Source organism: Lycium ferocissimum, chromosome 5, assembly GCF_029784015.1.
Source record: "Lycium ferocissimum isolate CSIRO_LF1 chromosome 5, AGI_CSIRO_Lferr_CH_V1, whole genome shotgun sequence".
Taxonomy (NCBI): domain Eukaryota; kingdom Viridiplantae; phylum Streptophyta; class Magnoliopsida; order Solanales; family Solanaceae; genus Lycium; species Lycium ferocissimum.
Genome location: NC_081346.1, coordinates 28227309 through 28242244, shown reverse-complemented (window position 1 = coordinate 28242244; position 14936 = coordinate 28227309).

Genomic DNA, 14936 nt, shown 5'->3' with positions numbered 1-14936 from the left:
TAGTATGATTGTTGATTTAGGCTTTGTTTAGTAAGCTCTAGAGTAAATTCCTTACAAAACATGATGCCATATTTATATGTTTGATCTGGTATATGATTATTTGGTTTAAGGTGGGATGTCTTAAATCAATACTGCACCTTGGCAAAGGTGTTTAAGGTTGTTGGAATCTAGAAATGGCTTGTGTGATCTTGAATTTTGATAAGGATCTCAGTATACCATCAATATGTGTTTATTGAAACAAAAGGGTCTAGTTTAATCAGAGAATACATAGGTTGTTGTAAGGCTGTTTAGAATATTAATTTGGGTTGTATGACTCTTTGATAATACTGCTTGGTGTTAGAAAGTCCTTATGACATGTTTGTAGGGTCATCATTGCATTACTTGCATCATGATGTGATAATACCTATCTCCAAAGGAATTCATGACTTAAGTGCCTTTCTAGTTATGTCTAAGGACCTTTTGTTTTGCATTATTGAACATGTCCTGGATTGCCATTAGTTGATTTGTGACATTCTCCTTTCAAAGTGGGACTACCCTACTCCTATCTTACCACGCTTAAGTGATAACTATTTTAAAACTGTTCCTACAGAGTGTGTGTGAAAATGTGTTACGTCATCTATGGTTGATGCTACATTGCTGTACAAATGCCTTAAGTTGACCCTCTATGTGATTTGGTTCTTATTCTCTATTAGCTTGTTAAACTCTATAAGTGTGCAGTAACTGTTTTGACTTTGGTAAATATAATGAAAAAGGATTAGAGATACAGGCAGATCAAGAATTCAATATTTTGCTAAATAAGGAACCACCCTGCTCTTGCTGAGAATCTGTCTGGCTTATTTTTTCACTTTTGAAAGCAAGTTAAATTAAAACAAGGTTAACAGCTTAAGACATGCCTTTTTTTAGGAGTTTAATATGCTTGGAGTTTTTATTTGATTATGACCTCTTGCTTAAACCTGACTAGTGAAAGTAACCAGCTTGTTGTTGACAATGTAAGTTCAAAGTTAGGAGGTATTGAGTAGGCTTAGTCTTAACAACTAATCATTATTAAGTTAGAGGTTTGAATAGGCAAATCGGGGATAGAACTAGGAAGGAAGGTATTGAAACAAGGGGGGGGGGTTAGGTTAATGATGAACCCTTAGTTTGTTAAAGTGACATTACTCTGCTAATCCAATCTATTAAAACATGAGTAGGAAAGGGGGGGGGGGGTGAAACTTAAACTAGCTTGAATCTTATGCATATTCATGAGAAGAACTTTGTTTAGAGACTAGATTGGTAAGGGATTTGAGCCAATCTTTTGCTAAGTAATTAGTCCTTTCAGAACTGGAATAGAAATCTAAAGTGCTTGCCATGTTACTTGTTTATAAATATGCCATATTGTTTCTTTGCACCTACATGACAGTCTAGGGATTTGTTTCATTTGCCAGTAGATGTCTATCTTTCCTCTTTCCTCTTCTCTTCCTTTTTTTGTGAATCTTGTTGTGTCAAAGACTTAAAGGTTTGGTCTTGCTTAGGTAATAACGTATCTTTATTAAAATGAGAGTTGGTTCATGGCCATTTGGCATTTTGCTGGCTTGAATTCCCTTTTTGTATTCTATTTAAAGGTTCTGAATGTTTCAAAAGAAAGTAACCATGCCATATCTAAGATCAAACTGCCAATCTAGTCTGTGTTGTTAAATCATGAGATTTCTTACATGAGTTCTGTTGAAATATAACTAGCTTAAGACAAAAGATGGAAATTGGCCTACTATCCATTATTTGAATAATCTGTGTTTGGGCTTGATCTCTAATACTCTACCTAGATATTCTGGTTATCCTTATCTCCTTGACTACCTCATGCACATTTTCTATGGTTTGGCCAGATGAAGTTTGCAATATGACATAACCTGTTGGATTCCTAGACTGATCTAAGCTAGTTCTGTGAAGTAGTTAAATGAACTTGTGGATGACACCTTGACTCATGTTATGATTCTATGTGGATTTTTTGCTGGCTTCTAATGGTGAAAATGATCCTAATCCTACCCTAAATGATCCTGTCCATTTATATGTCCATGCATTTGAACTTGTTAAGACATTTGGTTGTAAGTACATTCCGGGTAGCAACTGTTCTTTGTGATTAGAAAGACCAAAAAACCACATGGCCTAGAAGAGTCTTTTCAAAAGGTGCCTTGTGAAGGGATCTAAAAGGGGTGGTGATCATGGTACTGTTGGATTAACCCCACTTGCCCTTTGTATAAAAGGCACCATGGCACTTTCATAAGCCCATGGTGGTGCATGCTGACTGGATAAATATTACTAAAATCATGTGGATCTTGTTGCTAGGACCAAAAAGACTTGGCTAGAATCAGACCTGCATTGATAAGTGGCTTAATAAAAGCTTACTGGTGAACCTACGAGCATCTGTACATGACTGAATTGGAATATAAGGGGAAGAACTTAAAGGGAAATAGGAAACTTGAATAAGTGAGGGATTGAAACTGAAATAGAGTTATAAGAACTCTTAAGTTCATGTAGGTCCTTCCCCTTTTTTTTAGGAAGTCCGTCAAGAGGACATGAATGGTTTTATGCATCTTTTCTCTGCTATGGACGTAGCTTGCATGCTTCTACTTGATTGTTTTCATCTTGTTAAGTCTAACTGGGACTTGAAAGCCCACCTACCTACCATGTTTATGTGTTTAGTTGAATTGAAATTGATTTCTTTTCTCATGTTATATATGTCTGCTTAGTTTACACTTGGCTTTTGCAAACTGTGACTTGGAGTATATTTTCCCTTTATTTGGGTCTATTTGGTTCTCTATATATGTGCAGTGTGTGTGACTGAATTCTACATTGGAATATGCTATGATTGTACGTTTTCATAAAGAAACTTATAAGCTTATTTGGCATAGACCACTCTTGGCTTAAGTAATGCATAGTATGATGAATATATGCTTGCTCCTTGGTGTGATTAAGTGGTAGTAATGATGTATAGTGACACATTATCTTTGAATCCTAGGAGTTATGTTTCTTGCATTTTCTTTTGTATCCTGGGTTGAAGGATAAACTGTTCAATGATATTTGTTTCTAATTGGGCATTTGTGCTTGATTGTGGTAAGGTTGAGGATCACTCGCGGTTGGCCAAACCTTCCCCCAGTGCTTGCCATGCCTGTGGTTCGATGAAACCCCTTGAATCTTGTGTGACACTGAGAACAAGGAGGGTGGCAACCACCCTAGTACCACTCCAATACACCCAGCCCACACAACACTATAATGCATCATGAAAAATATCATGCTAGGACAGCTTGGCTATTCCTACCTCAATGTTATCGTTATGTGTGTATATTTTCAGTGTATATTATGTGAATTTTCATAGGATTCAATCTAACCTATTTCCTTTTTCTCCCCCCCCCCCCCCCCTCCCCCTCTTACTCTTCGTATGGCCGCCTGGGCCGGGGAAGCAGCCTCCTTATTAGGCCTAAGGCCCAATAGGACAATTCTTTCAAAATCTGCCGAATATGGGAAATAAAGGGAAGCTAATATATATGTCCATGAAGGCCCAACCATGGGTGAAAATGGTTAAGGGGCTTGGTACACCCCAAGCTTTACTTGCTTTATTTTTGCGATATGATATGTTTTGTCTTCACAATTGTATTTGTAAAACTCACAACATTATTGGAAACCAAATGGTTGGAACTAGACGCTTTAGGCAAACGGTACTTAGGCCGTTTAGTTTGACCTTAGGCTCCTTCGTGAATTTTCAGAACCCGTCTTGTTTTCTTATTTTTAAAAAGGGATTTTTAAAAGAGGTAAATCAATTAGGTTTTCATAAAATAAACTAAGATTTTCAAGAAAATGGTAGATGTTGGTATGTCACGTTTTTCGCCAAAATTACTTGCCCTACAATTTTTTTCAGAATTAAAAGGAACACATTGTTGTTTTCATTATAAAACCAGTTGTTAAAATGAGAGATTTTGTGCAAGTCACGGTTAATTTTCCTAAACCAAAATGCTGCAATTTATTTGGAAAAACTGGCGTTGTTTTGGAATAAGTCCACACAAACAAAAACTGAGTTTTGGGCTAGAGCCCACCTAAATTGCTATAAGCCAAGATTTTTCATCAAAGACCGGTCCTGAATGCTTTTTTTTTCGAAACGGTATAAACAAGATGCATTTTTTGGGCCGGAGCCCATTACATTTCTATTCAAAAATTGACAACCCTTTTTAAATAGACACAAGTTTATATGGCTTTAATCCTTTGCTCTCAACAATTGTGTTGTCGCCTATTATCATTGCAAATCCGTTCTTTTACGGCCCCAAGGTCGAACCGAGCTGGACTTTTAAAACAAAGTGCTAAAAATGTTTTTCCTTAATAGAATTGGAAACATATTCATAATCACAGAATAATAAGTAAGGCATTTTGACGTATATGTATGATTAATCCGAACCAAGTTTGGATTAAGGCATGAACTGGAAATATATATATACACACTTTTACTATAACAAGATAACTCCCCTTTTTTACTAAAAACTACTTATCCTCATATATAAGGGAAATACATTCATTTGGATATGATAAGTCCAACCTAAAATAAGCCCATATATAAGGGAACTACACTCAATTCTTCCAAAAAACTTGATATGCAATAAAAGGATAGATTTTTGTGGGAATATTACACTAAATAAACAGTTCATGCAAATACCCACACATTGTAATTTGAAGCTCAACCGTATAGTACGGATCCTTAATACTAGGGTGCCTAACACCTTCCCTAAGGGATCACCAGAACCCTTACCTAGAACTTGGATTAAGAAGGATTTTTCACGGTGAATGAACAAACCCTTCAAAACCGGTTTTCCTAATTTCCTAAAAATTAGGTGGCGACTCTTTTAAAACAAAGTCCGAAAGAGCACCAACGATTTCGAAGTAGCTTTTTCCGAGCGCTAACCCTGCCCGTGAAAAATGTGAACCGTTACAGGTTGTTCAATTAGAATTTGATGTAATGACCCGCTTGGTCGTTATGCATGCGTTGACCATTCTACCCTTGCTAGTACTTTCTCGAGGTTAGGAATGAGCTGACCTAAATAAGTTGGGGCGCGTTTTATGTTGTGTTTTGTGACTTATAAGTGACTATGTGATGTGTTTTAACTTGGTTTGTGTTTGGCTGTGTTAATAAGGCCTTAGAATGATTTTTAGTGACTAAGTATAAAAAGTGGAAATTTTTTGAGCTCGGCATGCCCAAAATCCACCGCTGTAGCGGACGGATTTCTGCTGCCACAGTACTGCTGCAGTGAGTGAGGGTCCCGCCGTATCGAAGGGTTGGTTTTCCAAAATGGTCGCTGCAGCGGACCTCAGTAAGTCAGAATCCCGATTTAAATACTTTATTTCGATATTCCTCACATAATCAAAAACAGTTCCCAAGAGCATAGAGGCGACTTTCTAAGGCTAGAGCACTATTCTCCATCAAAGGTAATCCTTAATCACTAATTTCTACGCGTATTGTTCTTAGTTGATTCTTGTTTCAATCAAAGGACCTTTAATGGGAATTGAAGGGAAGAACACAAACACCAAGGAAAACCCTAGAATATTAATGGGTATTGTTTATTGTTGGTTAATGTTGTTTATTTATCTAAGAATATATATTATCTCTTCATAGCATGAGAACTGGTTATTCAATGATGGAAATTGGTTGTTGAGACCTAGGGTTCCAATAATAATGGAGACTTTGGCTAAAATCAGATTGGTAGGATTAAAATGATTAGAGAACCCATGAATTGAGTTCATACTCCATTACTTACTTAAGCGTTATAATTTTTAGACTTTCAATGTTCCGAAGCTTTAAGGAAAGGAAAAGCTCTTGCGGAGTGATTGCATTGTTCCCGTTGGGCTTCGAGCTAGGTTACGGTTTACTTGATTTAGACTTTGATTAGTTCATTATATGTGTCGTAGAATCTATGGGAGAAAATATGTCAAGTACTTCGGACATGGAGTTTGGGTTATTGTTGTTAGTCGTATGATTTAATTGTGTGAAGTGATTCTCCATTGTTGAGGTTGATAAACTTGAATTGTATTCTTGAGATTGTTGAAAGGAAGGTGTTCATATATACCCTTCAGAGATGAGTTGATGTTAGTGACATATTCTATTATGCTGAGTAGATTATGCTTGGATCTTATTGTGACTTGTGTTATTTGATTATACTTCGTTGATGTTGACGTCATACATGTTCTTGAGTCATTCCTTGTGATTTGATAATAAGACGATGTTGATGATGATTGAGATGGAACATATACATCTTGTAAGGCACATTTGACAGGGGGTGATGATGTAGCCTAGTGCGAGCTCGTGGTCCGAGGTTCGTTCCGGAACGAGTGGTCCATGGACACCATGGGTCCCCTGCAGGTCATGACTATTTAGGCAAAACATTTCCATTTAGCATGTGTGTACAAATATGTGACAGAGGGGGAACTTCATTGTTTATTTTACTTCCTTTGGCTTGAGTATTAGTGTTCGTTATTGATAATTGGTGACTTATTCTGAAAGTGGATTATTTGAGGATATTAATTGTGATACATGTTTGTTGTGCCTGTCTTCCTATTTCATTTGTTCTATGTATGTATGCATGATACTAATCTTCGTCAACCTATGATACCTACCAGTACGTGTTGCTTGTACTGACCTACACTTGCTGCACTTTTTTGTGAGTGCAGACATTGAGCCAGAGACGTCTTCCAGACCTCGCATCTAGTTGAGGTTATTCGCTAAAAGATCAGAGGGTGAGCTCCTATCCGTGCCATGCCGCCTAAAGATCTTTCTTTATTTCAGATGTCTATTTTCACCCCAGACGTTATGTTGTTTTTAGACAGTACTTCTTCTTTAAACATTGTTGGTTAGAGTCCTTGTATAGCGACTTTCAGATTTTGGCTATGTAATGGCTAGATTTCCGCACTTGTTATTTATTTATATTATTGCTAGATTCTCCTTATCATTTATTTGTGAGTAATGTTTTATAAGAATTGGCTTGGTAATGGGTTAAGGGATTATAGGACTAGTGTGGGTGTCACTCAAGTCTGTTTGGGATGTGACTAATTAAAATACATTGATAATTCAAGGCAATTCCAATACATCAAAAAGGATTAAAATACATTCATAATTCAAGACAATTCAACCACGAGAGGCTCTTCCACTACGAGAGTTTCTTCCACCACTAGAGGTCCTTGCACCACCACAACCCCATAGGTGACACAAACGCTTATCATGGCCAAACTCCTTACACATCGAGCACCTTTGAGAGTATTTCCTATCCAGAATATCCATTTGATTAGGAGTCCGAGTTCGTGCGTTAACATGAATTTTACGGATATACCCTTTGCTAGCAATCAGTGAAAATGACTCATTTGGCCAATAAGATTGATCACCAAGTGGGTAGAAACCTCCAGCATATGCTTTAAGATAATTTTCGACATTGTATTCAGATGCCACATAAGTGGATACCGTTTTTCCCATTGCCTCGAAATACTTGATGGCCTGAGAACACTGCATGTGGTATGATTGCCACTTACCACAACTATACGTTCTCGTTCTCTCATAAACGGTTTGAAGGTTTCCTCCCCGAGCTTGGTACTAACCTGTCCGGACTTCATACACACGTTCAGCATAGTTATACTCTACCATCTAGTGTCGCTCACATTTTTTCCTATAATGCTCAAACATTTGTGCTGGTTTTGGCATCAATCTCCCACCATATGCTAATATGGCTCTGGCATGTCTTGTTCTAGTGGCAAACCGCTCCACAACTTGCTTGAATGTCATTCTAACCATTGCGAAGAAGGCGTCCCCCGAGAAGATTTTAGCAAACCATTGAATGACTCTGGCTGGTTGTTAGCATTCCCAATCTCCTGCCTCCATCCGCATGTAATGTCCATTTCTCAACGTTGATATCCTTCAACCAATTATATACTATTGGATTCATTGTCTTGATCATCTCTATCCGTATAAGAAACTTTTTTTGTTGATGCTCCATTGCAGCTGCCCATATCAATTTGTTTAGTGTGCGGTTTACAAATTTGGTTTGGAAATTTGCTTTTATGTGCCTTAAGCAAAAGCGATGGTAAGCAAAGAGAGGCTGCCACCCCGGCAAATTAGACATACTGTGTAATATGGCTTGATGTCGATCAGATAGAATGCATATGCCCATATGATTCTTAATAACATATCGCCTCAAATGTGTCAGAAAAATTCCCCATGTGTCGTTACTTTCGTTAGCGGCAATGGCGAAAGAAAGAGGGAATATCGACCCATTAGCATTGATCCCTACTCCAATCAGTAGCTTAATGTCATATATCCCGTACACATGCATGCCATCTATGGATATGATCGACAGAAGAATGAGCAAAACCATCAATGCATGGTTTGAATGTCCAAAACACAAAATTGAAAATATTACCGAACAACGAGCTTCCACTCTACAACAATCATTAAATCGATGCCGAGTTGAATTTACTAGGAGGAAAAAGATTATTTCTTGCCATATACCTCGGCAACTACTGGAAAGAGCCCTCCCATGTGCCATAAATCATCTCAAAAGCCTGCCTACGTCTGAGATATCCCTTTATCTTGCTTATCATTTTACAATATGTTCCCTTAATGTTTTGATGGATATAAATTATTCATGTAATTTTGTATAAAAAAATAAGATTTATAAATAAAACATGAATAATACTATCATATTCTCGCATATCTTCTAACAAATCTTGCAGGAAAAAGAATACAAGAGAAATAAAGAGAAGGAACAAATTGCCAAAGAAAAGAAGAGAACCACTTATGCATCTACAACTCCGTAGACACATCCGTGAAAATTTACAGTCACATCTATGGCATCCGCAGATGCGTTTGTCACCACAATCGTATCTATGGCATCCACAGACGCATCCGTCACCACAGTCGCATCTATAGCATTCACAGTCGCGTCCGTCACCACAGTCGCATCTATGACATCCACAGATGCGTCTATGAAGAAAAAGTCAGGCATCCATTTCTATAAGTAGCAAGCTACTCTAAAGACAAAGGGAATCCAAATTTAGCAAGATACAAGAATTAGTCTTGGTCCATTTCTCTTCTTTTTGTCTTTGTAGGATAACATTTTCTATTTTTTTTTTTTTAGTTTTTCTTACTCCATAATGGAGTAATTTCTTTCTATTGGGATAGATGAGGAAGCTTGATATATTCATAATACTATCTTAGTTTTTATATTTTTTTTGGCTTGAAACTTTTTATTTATATTTCAAACTGTGCTGGAATGATAATTTCAATTCATTATTATTACATATTTTATCTCTAAGTTATTCTTATATTAATTTTGTAATTCTCGCGGAGCAAAATTAATATATAATAACCAATTAGTTAAATTGCAGAGTGAGAGTAATTTTTAGTATTATTATTCCAAATCTTTATCTTATTTCTTCAAGTCCTAATTCTAACGGAGGGATTGACTCAAATAAGTTTATTGATTTAAATGGTCTTTATTTTATTTCTTTCAGTCCCAATTCTCACGGAGGGATTTACTCAAATAACTTTATTGATTTAAAGGCTAATCGCAAGAGGTCTTTACTCCCGTAGCACAATTCAAGCAAGAAAATATTTCAGTTTAATCGTCACTAGCTTTAAAGCAATTAATTGACATAACCTCACGGAGTGTTAATTAATTATTTATTTCTTAGTGTGAAAATATAATTGTATTAGCAATAAGAAATTATTCCTTAGAGAAATACATCTAGAAACTGAGATTTTATCGTAAAAATATATCAAGTGAATTCAACAGTTCCCAACTCTTTTTATCTATAAATTTTTTGGAAGTGATTTGTTTTTAATTTAAGTAATTTTAATTTTAAAAACTCTCCTTTCATCAATTTGATTCTCTCAAATAGTAACAAAGATAATACAAATTTGTAACATGGGTGGCTCCAATCTCTGTGGGACGATATCTTAAAATTTACTATAATTTGATAGAGTACGAGCAGAAAAATCTATACACATTGGCCTCGTCACGTTTCTAATGCAATATTTGATGGGATACCTGGACAAGTTTAAACAAACAATATTTAGCAATGATATGATAATTTAATTGATGCCCAAATTATAATGAACCTGGTCGAATAGCTTACCTTCGGGTTTCGGCAACGTGAACAAGGAACACTTGAGCAGTCATATTTGTATCTAAATTAAAATGGTCTGCTTGATTTTCTCTCATATCACAAATGTGACATGGGTAGAATTTTGTGATAATCCACATACTATCATGCTTAACAATACCACGAAGCATCCATTGACAACCTTGATACTGTCATCTGCAAACCAGTTTCGAGATCTTTCGGGTTGAATCATCAACCTTAAACTCCCTCATTCCATGGCAGGCCTTTTTCGATTCGAAAATCATGCCTTTTGCAAGATCAACTTAATCCCTTACAAGATCGACCGGTTCTTTCCATAATTTATGACGAATTGGATCATTTTCTCTGGTGTAGACGAAGGCATCAGGACGACCTTGAAGATTGTCAAGATATGGAATCACGTCAGAATGCCACTGCATTGGGCTTTCGGCCATCGGTTCTTGTTGGTTAATTGGGCTTTTGACCATCGGTTCTTGCTGGTTTGGCCGACTTTGCATCATTTATACTAATTGTAGTTCCTGCATATGAGGATTAACATCAACCTCATCATCATTATCATCATCGTCGGACTCCTCTGCATTCGGTATATCATCGCTATCACTGGATTACGTTTCTATATAATTAGGATAATCATCACCATCTAGTAAAGGGCACTTCCAACACGAAAAATAGGTAACAGATTTTAAATACCAACATCAAAGTATATATAGATTATTTAATATCAATGTGATGAACCTACCGATAGTGTTCAATATTGTCAGGGTTTGAAAAAGGAACAACTGCATCGAAATAAAATTTTGGTGCCACTGCCAAGTTTTGTGTGTAATTTTCACTACAGAGACAGTTCAAGTATTGTAAATACTAAACATCAAAACACTTGCATTATTTAATTAATAAAAAGTACACCTACCGATAATAATCAGCTGCACCGAACTGAGGGGATTGCCCAATATTACTCATATCAGGTGTATAACCCTAAAAAGAGACAAAAAAAACATTACTATTACCATACTTATGATAAAATAAACATGTGCTACTACACAAAATTATAATTTAAAAATGGATATTTACCAATTTCACCGTAATTTTGATTAAATTGTTGGCTTAGAGTTTCCAGTAGCATGTGACCACTCAAAATGTCTCCATAAAAACTCAAGTCCGTATAAGTATTACCATGAGTAGGCTGGACTTGAGGGACTTCGTGACGACTGTGAGATATCCTTTCAACATACATTTCAAGAACATTGATGTTGAATGACCCCCTATATTCTTCTGTCACCATCAAATAATTCCTCAAAGAGTCGTCATCATCGATAGTCCACTCACCATAAAGCACTAAGCCTTGTGCTGCAATGGTTATTGAGTATTTGCCTACTACATATAATTCACATTCACGATCAGTTTTCATTCTTTTGTGTAAGGCATTGACTAATGTTTGGTACTCCAACGTAGTTGGAAACTTGACATGGGCTTTTGGTTTATTACTATAATGAATAGTATTATTATCATAAGAATGTCTCCATCCCAAAATAAAGACACCTTAATTGTTGAAGGGGCAGAAGACACTTTTTTAATAACTTTGGAGATTTGTTTTTTCTTTTTCAAGAATGTGAAAAAAGATGAATTAAACTTATGAAATGGATGAGCGTTTACCTCATCCAAAATTCATATTAAATAGAAAAAACTTGAGCGTTTGAAAGTGTCTGACATCTCAATATTTTGCGCATATAAATGTTACGCAATATAAGTATGTCATATAAAGCCTTTGAAATTGAGCATGGTGTTGTCACATCAAGTATGTGAAAACTCATATTTTGTGCATATAAATGTTGCGCAATATAAATGTGTCATATAAAGCGTCTGAAATTGAGCATGATGTTGTCACATCAAGTATGTGAAAACTCATATTTTGTGCATATAAATGTTGCGCAATATAAATGTGTCATGTAAAGCGTCTGAAATTGAGCATGGTGTTGCCACTTCAAGTATATGAAAACTCAATATTTTGCGCATATAAATATTGCGCAATATAAATGTGTCATGTAAAGAGTCTGAAATTGAGCATGATGTTGTCACATCAAGTATGTAAAAACTCATATTTTGCGCATATAAATGTTGCACAATATAAATGTGTCATATAAAGCATCTGAAATTGAGCATGGTATTGTCACATCAAGTATGTGAAAACTCAATATTTTGCGCATATAAATGTTGTGCAATATAAGTGTGTCATATAAAGCGTCTGAAATTGAGCATGGTGTTGTCATATCAAGGAGTGGTATAAACAGGAATGACGAACAACTAGCATTCACAGTAAAATAAGTTATTATGGCATTTTGGAACCAATTTTGTGATATGGGTTCTATTACATGTTTTACCCCGTGACAAACATATTCGAAGCAATGGTAGGACATGGGAACAAGATGAGGATGATTTTAAATACTCAAATCCTATACACATTACAAGAAAATCACTTTTTGAAAGTAAAATATGTAGATAATGTGAAAATAAAATTAAACCCTAAAAACTTGTAAAAACACTTACTTCGGGCACTTTACAACGGCAAAAACGACGACCCAGATTATCTTGGGTCTTTGATGTTTTTAGCTTACAATAATAACCGCATTCACAAACATCGGGTTCTATAGCAAAGTTTGACATTTCGGAGCTTTGAGACATGATTTTGGAGGGGGGGGGGGGGGGGGTTGAAGTATGTTAAAAGAGTGAAAATGAAGTAGGTGAAGAGTGATTTGAAAATGACCAGCTGATGGGGTTTATATAAGTACATTTTGCGCACTAATTTAGTGCGCAATAGGACTTAACTGTAAAGTTACAGTTTAGTCCTATTGCGCAATAAATTAGTGTGCAAAAGGCACTTTGGTCACTTTTTTTAATGGGTTATTTTGGTACCCAAACCTACTTTTTGGATTATTTAAGTTGCCTATTCGTTGAACAATAGTACTAGAAATTTGTTCAGAATACTTATATGCTAGTCTTAAACAAAATCTTACGCATTAATATACTTTCGTTACCTTAGTATATAAGTATAAGATCAATGGACTGCAAACATTTTGTTATTTGTCAATGCAATCTTGTCTATGTTAAAATAATAATTCATAAATGTATAATAAAATTAATAAGTCCAAAAATTATAGGTATGCTGTGAAATAATTGAAATGCGCATAAGCTGATCTAACATAAACACCACGCCATAAAAAACTGTCCAAAATTATGCATTTCATACAACTAACAAGTGATAAAACTTCCAACTGTTGTTAGTTATGGTTCCTTGTGTAGTGTAAGAGGATATTACTCTTTTCACTGAGAATTGTTAGATATAGCTGAATAAGAAAATAAATAGAAGGCATGAATCACCTTGTAGAGGTCAATAATGGAACGAAATTTTATGCGCTGAGGTATTCCTTGCTTTAAACGGTGATCTTTTTCATCTCTTATTGGAATTTTTGAGCCACTACCATCAATCAACATGATCATCCTTTAAGATATTTCTCACACACACACACATATATATATATATATATATATATATATATATATATATATATATATATATATATATATATATATATATATATAATACGTTATGTTAGTGAGAAGGAAAAAGAAGAACAAAATGGTTTTGGAGCCAAGAATTGATCGGTCGCAAAACTAAGAATTGATATACACACACAAGTTATGGAAGACCCGTGCTAAGCCCGGACCCAAATTCAAAATATAAAAATATAATTTTTTATTAAATAAGTATAACACATTATTTCTTAAATAAATCATGTGATGCACATTCCCTTTTAAATCTGTCAAAAAAGAATGATAAAATTCTATATTTAGAAATAATCTAACTTAAAACATTCCCTTTTACCCTTAATGAAATGATCTACAGCCAAACAAATGTCTATGACTTGTTTTAGGCCACAAGCTTCAAAAGTCCTTTTCTTTCTTAAACTCCATGCCTAATCAAACTATATCACATAAATTGGGATAGAGGGAGTACATTTTTCTACCGGATAACTACTTTAATGTATTTGCAAGTTAATGATATCTTATTAGTAAGTTTTATAATTATTAAAGTTTCTTCATCACACAATTAGATGATTTTTAACGAAAAACTTTATTTATGAGGAAGAAAGTTAAGTAGAAAAATTAGCAAATCTCAAAGGGACACAAGTGATTCGATAGCCTAAACTAAGATGTTAAAGTAGGATAATTACAACTTGCAAAAATCATAAATCGAAAAATATTTTCATATTTTGTGAATTTGTGACCGTGTGATTTTATTTATAGGTAAAAATAAATCTGTTTTGATACATAATAAATTATGCACTCGTTATTTTGTGTTAAGGGTTTATGTTGGTTAAATGTGATTTTTAACCTTAGTTTTAGACTAAATCATTTTTAAAATTATACCTGAAAATCTTTTTAGTACAATTTTTTTTAAACACATGAGCTCGGTAAAGTATAAATATAATCTAACAGAAATGCCTGCATGTAAGTAAACAATTTTCAGAAATTCTCAAATTCAATAATGCAAGTATAAAGTAAAATAAATGCCTACATGTAAGAATCTACAACCAACGAACCAATAACAGGAGGAAAAAAAAAGTTGGAGGATAATAAGCAATAAATGAAAAAGGAAAAACGAGAAAGCGACAAGAAGCAAGAATATCTAGCGAAGAAATAATTATTTTTTTAGGATAATAGATAAGATCTATAGAAAAAAATGAAAGAAGAAATAAGGTAGGTGTTTGACGATGACTTTTAAAAAGTAGACCATAAGA